The sequence below is a fragment of the Urocitellus parryii genome, chromosome 6 (genome assembly GCF_045843805.1).
Source record: "Urocitellus parryii isolate mUroPar1 chromosome 6, mUroPar1.hap1, whole genome shotgun sequence".
Lineage (NCBI taxonomy): Eukaryota > Metazoa > Chordata > Mammalia > Rodentia > Sciuridae > Urocitellus > Urocitellus parryii.
Genome location: NC_135536.1, coordinates 109,024,944 through 109,040,104, shown reverse-complemented (window position 1 = coordinate 109,040,104; position 15,161 = coordinate 109,024,944). Strand labels below are relative to the sequence as shown.

The 15,161-nt window shown below is 36.4% G+C and overlaps 1 protein-coding gene across 2 annotated transcripts in view; it reads right to left on the bottom strand.

Moving 5' to 3' along the window:
• Znf609 (zinc finger protein 609) overlaps positions 1-15,161 on the bottom strand; it is a 196,095-nt gene that overhangs the window by 94,104 nt on the left and 86,830 nt on the right. The gene's annotated exons all lie outside the window — the stretch shown is intronic.

The window sequence follows — 15,161 nt, the reverse complement described above, 5'->3', positions numbered from 1 at the left end:
CTGGGTTTTATTACTAATCACTTATAAGATAAAAAAAAAAGCCAAGTACTGTTTTTATCAATACAATGGCCTCTGTAGGTTAATTTTAAGTAAAAATAAGGTCAGTGTAGAGGCACATTTTTGTAATCCCAACTACACAGGAGGCTGAGGCAAGTCAATGAGAATAAAAGCCCACTGGGAGCTTCTGTGAAAGGATTTCTAACCCCTGTTACCTTCATGTGGTACTTGGATGAAAAGCTTAGAAAAACTGTTGTCACTGCATTATCTAGAACAAACAAAACAAGAAAACTACCTCTGAAACTTCCTGCTATATGAGCAATAAAGTTACTAAGCCATCTTAAAACAAGCTTTCTGTTACTTGCAGCCCAAAGCACAAAAATAGATTAATCTGAGAAATGGATATATGTACTGAACATGGATTCTCAATACAATATAATTACCTGTTTAGGAGTAGCTGAAGCTAGATGTGGTGATGTATGCCAGTAATCTTCGTTTCTTGGAAGGCTAAGGCAGGAGGATCTAAAGTTCATGGCCAGCCTCAGCTACTTAGTGAGACCCTGTCTCAAAATAAAAATCAAAAGGGCTGGGGACATAGTTCAGTGATAAATCCCCAATATCAAAAAAGAAAGAAGAAGAAGAAAAAAGAATAACTGAAGCTAGATGCAATAACACATACCTGTAACCCCAGCTACTTGGGAGTTGGAAGCAGAAGGATCACAAGAAGTTCAAGGCCAGTCTGGGCAACTTAAGGAGATTGTCTCAAGATTAAAAAAAAAAAAAAAAAATGCGGGGGGTGGGGGTGTTGGGAGGAATGTAGCTCAGTGGTAAAGTGGTTGCACCAGTTTGGAAGATAATGATTTACTTTATCTTCTCCTGTATATTATACTTGTATTTTTTCTATCTCTAGAAAATCTACAGTTTATATGAGCTGGGATTGTGGCTCAGCAGTAGAGTGCTCACCTAGCACATGCAAGGTCCTGGGTTTGATCCTCAGCACCACATAAAAATAAATAAAATAAAGGTATTGTGTCCAACTACAACCAAAAAATAAATATTAAAAAAAAATAGAGATACTGATATGTACTGAACATAAATCTGATGAAGGATGAACTGACATAGTTAACTGAGAAGCACATGACTAGAGAAGCTCTATCAGAATTTGTAAAATATCCAAGCTAAAAATCACTTTTAATGTTTAAAGAGCTGTGTATGGTGGTACACACCTGTAATCTGAGTGATGTGGGAGGCTGAGGCAGCAAGAGGATGGCAAGTTTAAGGCCAGACCATGCACTCTAATGAGACCCTGTTTCAAAATAAAAGTAAGTTTGGGGATGTAGCTCAGTAGCAAAGCATCTCCAGTACTGGAGTGTGGAGTGGGGGAGAGAGAAGAAAGTCAAGTAAACAAGAAGTAGGCATTAAATAAATGGCAGTTATTAATGACAAACACTACTTCTGTATTAGCAAGTTCCAATACATATGAAGTAGATAAATTTGAACAAAAACCAAGGGTTTTAGTTTTTCAAGATAGCTATTCCTAAGTAGTTTTCATTTCTACTAATTTTTCAAATATATCAAGTAATTCTTTTTAAATTTATATGTTTTCAGTTGGGTAAAACCCAGCTTGGCTGGAATGTAGATTCAGCTCCAAATCTTGGCAAAGTTCAAGTAGCTCTGTCTTTAAGTTATTTTTTAATTTTAATTTTTGATAAATACAGTCCTATACATACTATATGGCCCAGGATCCTATTAATTTACACAATTAACAACACACAAGAACCCTGAATAAAAATGGGGAATCAGATTCAAGAAAAAGTAAAGCCGGGCATGGTGATACATGCCTGTAATCCCAGTGACTTGGGAGGCTGAGGCAGGAGGATCACAAGTTTAGAGGCCAACCTCAGCAACTTAGTGAGGCCCTAAGCAATTTAGTGAGACCCTGTCTGGGGTGGGGGGAGGAGGGGGGCTTAGGGATGTGGCTGTGGTTAAGAACCTCTAGGTTTAATCCCTGGTATCACAAAATAAATAAAATAAAAATAAAAATAAAAATAAATCTACCTTCCTGAGAAAACAAAAGTTCCCTAGCAGTGTCCAAAAGATTTATTTGCAGTGCATGCCTGTAATTCCAGTGATTCAGGAGAGTGAGGAAGGAGAACTGCAAGTTCGAGGGAGCTTGGGCAATTTAGCAAGACCCTGTCTCAAAATAAAAAAAAATAGAAAGTGATGGGGATATAGCTCATTGGTAGATAATGCTTGGTTTCAATCTCTAGTACCATTAAAAAGAAGGAAAGAAAAGAAAGAAGGAAAAAATAAAGAAAGGTGGACAGATACTCATGCTATTATTGCCTATAGGCAACCTCTACATCTCTTATTCACTCTCCACACTCCAAACTATAGAGGTCAATGTTCAAATCACTGGTGTTCAAGGAAGAATCTTTCCTTTTTTTCTCTTAATGAGAAATGTGTAAGTAGAGGATATTCTACCCTTTCCCTTAGTTCTCTAAGGTCTTATTACTCACCATTGCCTGATGAGATACTCAAAAAGAATCCAGATTTTTAAACAGAATAGTTTTAGGAATAAATAGGAAAAAAGAATAACAAATTTAAACTGAGGTCTGGAGAAATAAGCATTATGATCATAAATCTACTTAAAGGTATCTAAAACATTAATAAGCATTTGAAGGATTAATGTAGACTGTATAACATGTGCCCTTGATTATTCTTTTTTTCTTTTTGGTACTGGGGATCGAACCCAAGGGTGCTTCACCACTGAACTACATTACCAGTCCTATTTAACTTTTATTTTGGGATGGGGTCTCACTAAGTTGTTTAGAGCCTCACTAAATTGCGGAGGCTGGCTTTTAATTGAAGATCCTCCTGCCTTCAAAGTGAGTGGGATTACATGTGTGCACCACTGTACCCAGCTAGCTTCAATTAAAAAAAAAATATATATATATATACACACACATATACATATTTTAGTTGTAGTTGACAATACCTTTATTTTATTTATTTGTTTATTTTAAAGAGAGAGTGAGAGGAGAGAGAGAGGAGAGAGAGAGGAAGAATTTTTTTTAATATTTATTTTTTAGTTCTCGGCAGACACAACATCTTTGTTGGTATGTGGTGCTGAGGATCGAACCCGAGGCCGCAAGCATGCCAGGCGAGCGCGCTACCGCTTGAGCCACATCCCCAGCCCTATTTATTTATTTTTTATGTGGTGCTTAGGATCAAACCCAGGGCCTCTACTGCTGAGCCACAACCCCAGCCCCTAGCCTCAACTTTGATAAGAATTATATTTAACTGTAACAACAAATTTGATTACTAATACTATTAAAAACTAAAACAAACAAATAACAACAACAAAATCAAGGCAAATAAAACAATTACTTAAAAATAATTGACCTGGGCATGGTAGCACACACCCATAATCCCTGCAACTTGGGAGGCTGAAGCAGGAGGATTGATCATAAATTCAAAGGAAGATTCAGCAGTTTAGAGAGGCCCTAAGCAACTTAGTAAGACTCCACCTCAAAACAAAAAATAAAAAGGATTGGGGTGCGTGCCACTGCATCTGGCTAGCCTCAACTTCAATAAGAACTATATTTAACTGCAACAGCAAATCTGGTTCAGTGGTTAAGCATCCCTAGGTTCAATCACTGGTATCAAAATAATAAAAAATAAAAAATACTTATTCTATCCTGTTAAGCAAGGAACACGCCTAATGTTTAAAATGCCTAAATCTTATTTTCTGATATTTATTTCTAAATTAAAAAAAAAAAAGCAGAGCTCCTTGGAGAAATGGCTAATTCTTAGAATAGGTCTTATACCAGGAGAGTTTAGCATCTTACAGTGCTAATAAAATAAGGAAGTCCTCAAACAATAACAACAACAACAAAAACACACATTTATGGTGAGAACATTTCAAAGGAGCAAGAAGAAGGAAACTTAGTCTATACTAGTTACGGACTTTAGTTAACAGCAATATACTAGTAACATTTTATTGATTGTAAAACACATATTATACCACCAATACAGAATATTAGTAATAGGAAAAACAAGGCATAGTGTATATGGAAACTCTATATATTATGTTCTCAGATTTTCTGTAACTCTAAAAAACAAACAGTCTATTAAAAAGAAAAAAATTAGTAAGGATCCCTCTCCCCAAGTCAGAATGGGATTTGATCAAGTTAGGGTGAATGAGGACATTTAATAAATTTGAGTTCACAAAGAAAAAAGCCACATATTCTCTTACCTTAGGAAAAATTTGGAACCTATCAAATATAACATATATCAGGCATATAACTAACAGTTGTCTAACCACAACTGGTTGTGGTTAGATCAGCTGTCTAACCACAAAGTCACTTGAGTCTCATAGTAACTATATATCTTTGCATATCAGAATCAAGCATCTGAACATCTGGTCTTGCCAAAACCATGAATGATCTGACAAGAGAATTGTGGGGGAGATAGCTTCAAGTAAAAAATTATAATTTCTTTTTCTTTTTGTACTGGGAATTGAACCCAGAGGTGTTTGGTCACTGAGCTACATCCCTAGTCCTTTTAATATTTTATTAAAAGGGTCTTGTTATAATCCTTCTGCCTCAGCTTCTAGAGACTCTAGGATTACAGCTGTCCCTGAACAGGGCTTCAGATTATAACTTCACTAGATCAGAGCTTTCCTTGAAAGTAAAAACTAATAATAACCTTAGGAACCTATCACACCCTAAAAGAAAATTACTTACCAGAAAAATCAAATCAATAATTGAGTCTTAGCTAAATGTAAGGAGTTACCCCTAGGTCAGAATTATTCAAAGTGTAGTCTTCATACTAGCAGCATCAGCACTTCCTGAGTACTTAAGTGCTGTAATCCAGCCCTCTTAAACATATCTAGATTGTTTTCCAGAAACTCTTAGATTTGGTTTTGAGTTTAGCACTTTCAGGCTGCCTTTTCCTTCATGTTCTTTCCTAGCACTTTCTATATCACCAACAAAAGCAATTCAACAGGATTCATTTTTATATACTGTGCTACCAAATATAAGCCTCATTAATGAACAACTCAAGGGACTAGGGCTTGGCTTGGTAAAATGATTAGCGTGTCAGGAGAAATTCAACTCTGCAAGCTGCTGCTTTTAGAAAAATTCATTAAACTGCAGCCACAAGTCCCTTTCTTTGCTTGAAAATCAGATGTTCACCCATCCCTAGCAGTAAGAGGGCCCTGACAGCAAACCACAGAGGCTGCAGACACATCTTGTTTTAATTGCATCAGCAACTGCTAAGCAATTAATGAGAGGGAGAAAGAGGGAGCATCAGGGCAAAGAGAAAAGGAACTTGTGCAACCATGTGGAAATACTTCATCCTCACCCCAATGAGAGCAGGTTATTTATGGTAGCTGCACAATACATCAAATCCTTGCATCTGAACTCCCAGGCCACTTCCCAGGCAGCAATAAAGCTACAAAGTCTAATTTCCTCTTGCTTACAGTTTTATATCTCCCATATTTTTCCCTGAAGATACCAACAAAGGTGAGGGAGGGAAAAAGGCAACAGATCAAGTGGGTGATTTAGTTATTAAGTTCCTTGAGCAGATTCTATGTTTTTCACAATATTGGAATATGAGGATCACTAAATACTAAGAGCAATGATTCATCAGAAGCATGTACACAATAGGCTAAGAGCATGGTGGGATGGAACTCCATCAATAAATCCCTTTTTCTAATTTTTTCCTTTTTTGGGCAATTTTTATCTTACTGTCTTTCTCTTCTGTAATAGGGTAAGGACATAGTTTGAATGAGGCAGTAAGATAAAAATTGCCAAAAAAAAAAAAAAAAAAACAACCAACAACTCAAAACAAACAAAAAACCTTAAAAAGTGAATTCTCAAGTGCCCCCAAGACCCCCAAAAATCAGCTTGAAAAAGAAAGAAAAGCAAGGGTAATTTAATGCCAAGATTCCAGTTGTCATCTCCTTAGTGAACAGGAAACCTTAACTTATACCAGTGAAGGTTTATGGTTTTGGGGGGATGAAGGGTGAGGGTAAGAGTTGATGAGAATCAGAGAATTGTGATTATTTCATAGAGGAAGATACTAAGCAGAATAATATTCAGGTTCCCTCAGTTTCTTCCTTACTCATCATTCACTTCAATCAGAAGAACCAGAGGCCCTAGGTTTTTTATAATAATCTGGTTTAAAAAGGATCATTTTATGTATAGTTCATCCTCAAGTCCATAGCTCAATTCTTGAAAGAATGCGGTAGGTTGATATATGCAGGCAAAATGAAATATGAAATAGACAAAGATGAAGTAGGTAAGAGGTGCCCAAAAGTATACACCAATTTGGTCTATGCAGAATTATTTGCACCACTTATTAAAACTATGGACAATGATTCAATGAGAAGTATTCCATGGAACTTCCCACTAGAGTGTAGCTATTTAGGGAGAAAGAAACTGAATTCCTTGGAAGTCCCTACCAGATCTGGTTTCTGCTTACCTTTTTGTCTCAGAACCCCTCTTTCCTTTCTCTATTCTGCCATTCCACAAATACTTAGTGCCTGATATATGCTGGCACTGTTCTAGGTACTATGGATGCACTCAGAGCTGCCATGAAATTGTTATTCAATTATTTTTGTAAAATTGTTTAGGAGGCAATAGGAGACTAAAATCCAAGTCATGTTTTCCTACCTAAACTGCATGTCCTGATGTGGGGCCAAAACCTTTAGGAAAGACTTATTGTTAATTTGCAGAAAGAAGTTCCATGGCTCCAAGAGCTACTCTAGCTAATGAACAAAAACAGACAGAAATGCCTGTCCTCATGGAGTTTGTACTGTATTATAGGATAAAAATATATGAATACATTTCATTTATATAAACATATAAATGAAATAACTACATGGTATGGTATAAAATAAATTATATCAGATGCTTACAGTTAGGGAGAAAAACAAATCAGAAAACTTGAGTAGGTGTGTAATTTTATTTTATTTATTTATTTTTTAAATATTTATTTTTTGGAAGTAGTTGGACACTATACCTTTAATTTATTTATTTTTATGTGGTGCTGATGATCGAACCCAGGGCCTCACATGTGCTAGAGAAGTGCTCTACCACTGAGCCACAACCCCATCCCCAGCTGTGTAATTTTAAACAGAGTATTCATGGAAGGCTTCACATAGGTGGTGATATTTCTATGTTTAAAACTACATTTACAGGGCTGGGGTTGTAGCTCAGTGGTAGAGCGCTTGCCTCACATGCATGAAGCACTGGGTTGGATTCTCAGCAACATATGAAAATAAATAAACAAAATAAAGATATTTGTCCATTTACAATTAAAAAAAATTAAAGACAAAACTATGTTAAAAAATAATTTTCTCTTCAGGCCTTTGTACTTGCTGTACTCTCTGCCTAGAACTCCTTCTCCAACCCTGTCTAATTTTTATATCACTGTTTTTTGTTTTTTTTTTAATCTTTCAGGTCCAGCCTAATTTCATTTTCTCAAAGGGTTATTCCCAGCACCTCTTAGTAAAATAGCTACCAATATCCCTAGATATTCTTAACCAAATGAAAGAATCACATATAACTAAAGATGTTCAATTATTTCCTGGCTTAACCAACTGAAAATGAATAATAATATTGGCTAATTTTAAAGATTGCTGTGAATATTTATTACAAAAAACTTTCAAAAATGTAACAGTAAAATGATAATATTATCATTTTATGGTGAGAGCTACTTATATAGCATTATTCTGTGTTCTACATTAACACATTTAATTTACTCATTGAATACATTCAAATTGCTTAGTACTATAATTAACACAGTAAATAAATGTTTGCTGCCATTCTCATTACTATAACTGGTGGCAGCATTATCTATTCTGAGGTACCAGCACTCTGATGAACATTCCACTGAAGTATCTATGCCTAAAAGTTCCTTATTTTCCCCTCTTCCATTAACACTCTAAAGAAGAAATTTATGATTAACCTTAGTACTCTGTGTAAAGTATCTCTCATTCTTCACATCAGCATGTACTTTAAAAAAAGATACGACTGTCTATATGGATCATGTGTGTTAAAGGTCCACTAAAGGGCAAGTAATTCAATAAAGCAGTGCAAAACTGGTAGTAAAAATCCCTAGATTAAGAGAACATGAAAAATGTCACAGAACATTTGAGATTCTCCACATTAATTCCTCTTTTACACATTAAAAAGAATTTTGTATAAAGAAGAAAAAAAGAAAGACTGTTACACAGATTTAAAACAATTCCTATTAAAATCCCAATAACATTCTTCATAGAACTCAAAAAAGCAATCTCTCTCAAAAGAGAAGAGAGAGAGAGAGAGAGAGAGAGAGAGAGAGGGAGGGAGGGAGGGAGGGAGGGGGAGAGAGAGGGAGAGAGAGAGAGAGAGAAAGGTAGGTAGGTATTCTGTCCATCTACAACTAAAAAAAAAAAATTTTCATCTCACTCCTGTCAGAATGGCAATCATCAAGAATACAGGAAACAATAAGTGTTGGAGAGGATGTGGGGGGGAAAGGTACATTCATACTGCTGGTGGGACTGCAAATTGGTACAACCACTTTGGAAAGCAGTGTGGAGATTCCTCAGAAAACTTGGAATAGAATCACCATTTGACCTAGCTATCTATAACCAAAGGATTTAAAATCAGCATACTATATTGATATAGCCACATCAATGTTTGTTTGTGTATTTATTTATGTATTCATGTATTTATTTATTTATTAATTATAGATGGACACAACACAATGCCTTTATTTTTATGTGGTGCTGAGGATTGAACACGGGTTCCGCCTGTGCCAGGCGAGTGCTCTACCGCTGAGCCACAATCCCAGCCCCACATCAAAGTTTTTAGTAGCTGAATTCACAATAGCTAAATTGTGGAATCAAGCTAAATGCCCATCAACAGATGAATGGATAAAGAAACTGAGGTATACATACATAATGGAATATTATTCAACATTAAAGAACAATAAAATTATGGCATTTGCAGGTAAATAGATGGGACTTGGAGAATATTATACTAAGCAAAGTAAGCCAATCCCCCAAAAAACTAAAGGCCAAACGCTTTCTCTGATAGTGGATGCTAATTTATGATGGGGGTGGGCATGGGAAGAATGGAGGAACTTTGGATTGGGCAAAGGGGAGAGTGGGAGGGGTTGTGAGGGTAGGAAAGATGGTGGAATGAGATGGACGTCATTACCCTAGGTACACGTATGATTGCATGTGTACAACTAGAGAACTGAAATGCTGCACTCCATTTGTGTACCATGAATTGAAATGCATCCTGCTGTCATATATGACTAAGTAGAACAAACAAAAAAATAAATAAATTTTTAAAAAATAAGACTTGGGGGAAAAAAGATTAAATACAGAACAACACATCAGTTTAGCATTAGCAATATGATTTCATTCCTAACTATAGCAAGATCACTGCTGTAGTTTGAATATGCTCCCAAAATTTCATTTGTACGAAATTTGGTCCCAAATACAGCAGAGGTGGAACCTTTGGGAAGTTCTTTTGGGTCAAGAGAGCTTTCCCTTCATGAGCAGATTAATTGTGCATGGATTAATAGATTGATGAGCTATTAAGGGAGTAGTTTTATTATAAAATAGAGTTCTCCGAGGCAAGTTATTTTCTGTTTCACCATATAATGCCCTACACTGCTTCAAGATTCTGCAGAGCTCTACCAGCAGGCAGGCCTTTACCAGATCTAGCCTACTGACATTGGACCTACTCGTCTCCAGAACTGTGAGCTGATTTTTAAAAAAATAAATTAATTCTTTATGAATTACCCAATCTGTGGTATAAATATAGCAATAGAGAACAGACTAAGACAATGGGTTTACTAATAGTTTTATATTTATTTATTTATTTATTTTTAAAGAGAGAGTGAGAGAGAGAGAACTTCAATATTTATTTTTCAGTCATCGGCAGACACAACATCTTTGTTTGCATGTGGTGCTGAGGATCGAACCAGGGCCACACGCACGCCAGGCCAGCGCGCCACCGCCTGAGCCACATCCCCAGCCCCAACTAATAGTTTTAAATAAGAGGGAAGAGAGGGGAAAAAACAGTTTGAATTATTAATTATTAAGGCTTAATATTCATGATTTATAATGAATAAGTACAATAATTAATGTATGAATAGATCTTTTTATGGAAGCTATTTAATCATAAAAACTACTTGGTCCGGTGCTTGGCACATAACAAGTTCTCAAAATTTGTTGAATTAATAATCCAGGGGCATATAACTACTAAGCCACATCCTCAGCCCTTTTTATTTTTTAAGACAAGATCTCACTAAGTTGCTTAAGGCCTTGCTAAGTTACTGAGGCTGGACTTGAACTTGTAATCTTCTTGCCTCAGCCTCTCAAGTTGTTGGGATTACAGGTGTGCACCACTGAGCCTGGCTTGATGTGCATTTTTTCCCCCAGTAGATCATTCTGACAAAAGAGAACTTTGTCAGCATGTAAATGAACCTCTTGGAGTTCGGCCCTATAAAAAATAAACAGTCCAGATATACCATATTAAAAAATGCTAACTAATCTAGAAGGTAAATGCTACTGTTTGAGTATGGCTTGTCCCCACCAACACAAAGCTTAATTCCTCAATGTAGTAGTGCTATGAGATGGGAGTTATGTGGATCATGGGGGCAAAAACCTCTTGAGTAGATTAATGCCATTTCACAAAAGTGAATTAGTTCTCATTCTCAAAGAATTAGATTAGTTACTGAGAGAATGGGTTGTTATCTGGCTTTTCCCAGGTGTAGCCAGCCTGATCTTAGTCTTCTAGCTTTCACCTAAATAAATGTCTTTCCTTGTATAAATTACCTAGTCCCAGGCATTCTGTTATAGCAACAGAAAATGGACTAAGATAGTTTATGACTATGGCTACTAAAATAAATTATCACAAACTTAGTAGCTTAAAACAATAAATTAATTCTCATAGGATGGAGGCCAAAAATCCAAAATCAGTTTCAATGGACTGAAATCAAGGGTCAAGAAGGCTCTCTGGAGGCTCTAGAAGAGCCTTGATTCTTCTAGTTTCTGGTGCCTACCAGCATTCTTTGGCTTGTGGCCTTATCATTCCATTCTTCAAAGCCAAGATCTTTCAACCTCTCTCTGTTCTATCTTCATATCACCTTCTCTTCTGGTTGTATTCATACATCCCTCTCCATTCCTCTGGGGAGGGGATCCATGTAAATGCATTTCAAGCATAGCTGAATACTTAAGGATAAACTTTGTTTCAAGATCCTTAACTTAATCACATTTGTGAAGACAGTTTCTCAATATAAGGTAGTATTCACAGGCTTCAGAAATTAGGATGGGGGGATATCTGTTGGGAGTCCATTTCTTTAAGCTACAAGGCTGAATATGGAACATGAAAAGGGAGTGGTAACTAATATCTAAAGAAGTTCTTAGCCAGTTGTGCAAGAGGCTAAGGCAGGAAGATCACAAGTTTTAGGACAGCCTCAACAACTCAAGGAGACCCTGTCTCAAAAACAATAACAAAAGAGCTGGGATGTAGCACAGTGGTAGAATATGTGCCCAGCATGCATGAGACCCTGGGCTCAGTCTCACCATGCATCCTCCCAAAAAAGTTCATAAAGTAAGTTTTGAAGAAATATGATTTGCATGAAAAGAAGGGAAAAAATGATTGAGACATGTGAATGAGAGACAGAAAGAATGGTTAAAAAAGGGTAGATCTAGGCCAGGTGGAATGGCACACGCACATGCTTACAATTCCAGGTATCTGAGAGGTTGAGGAGAAGAATGCAAATTCAAGGACAGCCTGAGCAACTAAATGAGACTCTATCAAAATGCAAAATAAAAAAGGGCTAGGGGTGTAGTTCAGTGGTAGAGCACCCTTGGATTCCATCTCCAGTGTGTGTATGTGTGTGGTGGGGGGAGAAGGATAAATATAGAGTAGTTTTGTAAATTATCAACAAAGTACCTATACCTTATCCTAATAAAGGAACATGCACAGCATGCATATATTCTACCACTGAGCTACAACTCCAGCCCATTTTGTATTCTTTCATTTTGAGACAGGGTCTCCCTAGCAGGAGGGAAAGGTGGAGGAGAATCTTTGATAAGAATGTGGCTTTTGAACAAGGCTACCAGGAATTGTTTTCCTTATATTCATTGCTTTGAGATATAAGTCTACACTGAACTATCTCAAAATGCCTTTCATAGAAAATTTAAATGTTAAATATTAGTATAGAAAAGTATATAAATGGGATGAAGTATGGTTTAAACTGCTGAATATTAAGTAAGATTACCTGGATATTAATCCTGGCTACACAAATCACCAACAAGGGAAATATCTTAAATACCTGAAGCCCATGAACTTAGCAAGACCCTTGTTTTAAAATAAAAAATAAAAAGGGAGACTTGGGCTGTAGCTCAGTAGCAGAGTGCCTGCCTACTAATTGTATGCACCGAGTTTGATCCTTAGCATCACATAAAAATAAACAAGTAAAATAAAGTCATGCTGTCCATTTATAACTACCAAAAAATCAAAATAAATAAATAAATAAATAAAAGGGCTGGAGATGTAGCTCAGTGATAGAGCATCCTGGTTTAATCTGCAGTGCAGCAAAAGAAAAAAAGAAAGAATAAGTGCCAAAACAAATACCAAACACAATAATACGATAGGACCATCTGGGAGGTTACTTTAGATTAAGTGGTTGGGGGAAGCCACATTGAGGAGACGAAATTTAAACTGAAACCTAAACTTTGCTAAGTCCAGTTTGTGTTCCAGAGGTGAGGGAAGAAGTGGAACAACAAACTAGTGAAAAATTCCTAGGATACAAACAAGCTTTGTATGTCTGAGGAATAAAATGAAAGCTAATGTGGATGGAACAAAAAGTAATATGAGTGATAAAGATAATACCTGAAAGGTAAGTCAGGTCATGTTAAAACCGCAGAGAGGTTTAGGACTTAAAACTCACACTCAGCAAAGCTAGAATTTAACTCAACAAAAGACTTTCAAGTTCACAGTCTTTTTAGAACACCACAGTTAATATATCTTACTCATCATTATAGAACCTGGCTCAATGTTTTTTTTTTTTTTTCTTAAAGAGAGAGAGGAGAGAGAGAGAGAATTTTTTAATATTTATCTTTCAGTTTTCGGCAGACACAACATCTTTATTTTACTTTTATGTGGTGCTGAGGATCGAACCCAGCGCCCCGCGCATGCCAGGGAAGCACATTACTGCTTGAGCAACATTCCCAGCCCCAATGGCTAAATGTTTTAAATGTTGTAGATGTTCAGTAACTATTTTGTTCAGTATACATTTTTGAAAGAAAAGGAAAAAAGTCTTAAACATCTCAGTATACCAATATTGATTCCTGTTCTGATCAGAAAAATGTCAACTGTCTATGAAAACATGTACTCTCACTGAAGATGATTACTATCTCAATCTTGGTTGTACATAGGAATCATACGGAAAACTTTAAAATATATCGGGGTCCCTCTCCCCCAGAAATTCTGACTTACATGGTCTAGGATATAGGGGAACTGGGAGTTTTAAAAGCTCAAGTTTTTCTAATATGCAGCCCAAATGGGGAACCACTTCATTAGAGGTCCCCAAGTTTAAAACCAGATCAACATTCAAACAATCTCATCAATTGTTTCTGGATTTCAAGTCTATGGCAAAATGACAAGGAAAAATAAAGCCTTGAGGAAGTAGGGCTATTAGAGTGAAGAAGCACACTGAAATAAATGACTAAATAACACATCTTGTTATGTATGCTTGGATAACAAAAATATATATATAAGTAAAACCAACATGAAAAACTCTTACAATTATTGGATCTAAATGGTAGATGATCAGTTCAGTCCTCTTAATTTTTTGGTATGTTTAAAATTGTTCATAATTTTTGCTGGGAGGAGGTAAATATCTTGCCACAACATAAGTAGTCCATCATGTTTGGAAAGTTATCTTCTTGGTAATTTTTTATGATGCAATGTCAGATTCTTTGAAGGAGTGCCAGTCTACATTATCCCTAATGAAAAGAGTATATAATAAAAGCTTGCCTTAACAATATTTTAAGAAGCCAGGTATTGTGGGGCATGCCTGTAATCCCAGCAGCTTTGGAGGCTGAGGCAGGAGTATTGCAAATTCAAAGCCAGTCTCAGCAACTTAGTGAGGCCCTAAGCAACTTAACAAGACCCTGTCTCAAAAAAAACCCAAAAAACAAAAAACATAAAAAGGGCTGGGGGTGTGGCACAGTAATTGAAAACCCATGGGTTCAATCCCTGGTTTGTATGCATGCATGCATAAATAAATAAATAGATAGATAGATAAATAAATAAATAAATAGTTTGAAGTTTATAAAAAATTCTCAACTCTATCCACTTCCTTGTTCCTTTTTAGCCTGTTAGTTCCTTATTACTGAATAATCGGTAAAACTCATACACTCTTCAGAGTTTCTGGTGTTTCACTCTTTTTGGCAGTTAGATTTCCCAAAGCTTATCACCAAAGACTTCTGTGTGTTGCCAGCAATTTAAGGCTGCCTGCCGTGAAATAGTCCTCACTTCTGAATGACACTAAGAAATACCACCCATGACAGAAGATGATGCTAGCCTCCTGCAGAACTGAGCTACATACTCTCTGGGTATAATACAATCTATCTCCACAGCAGTCAAAAACACTGAGCTGTAATTAGGGTTATTTAAGATAAAACTGGGGGTCCTGGGGTCATAGTTCAATGGTGGAGTGCTTGCCTAGTGCAAGACCCTGGGTTCAATTCTCAGCACCACATAAAAATGAATGAATAAAATCATATATCTGGGAAGTGGGAAAACTGTCCCTACTAACTACTCTTTCTGCTAACAGATGATCACCTTCCAATTCTAAACCTTCTCCCATCTCTTAGATCTGTTGGCTTTACTCACATCTAATTTTAAACTGTGAATCAATTAAATAAATGACTTCAAATATTTTTGCCAAATCTGATTTTGGTAGTGGTTCATTCTTCTCTCAATGTTTATAAACTTAGAGATAATGTATTCATTTACTAAAATGCTTATGTAATTTGCTGGGAATTCCTGTCTAAGCAAATATGAAGAGTTGGGCTGGGGATGTTGTTCAATGGTGGAGCACTTGCCTAGCATGTGCAAGTCCCTGGGTAGCAAGTCCTAGGA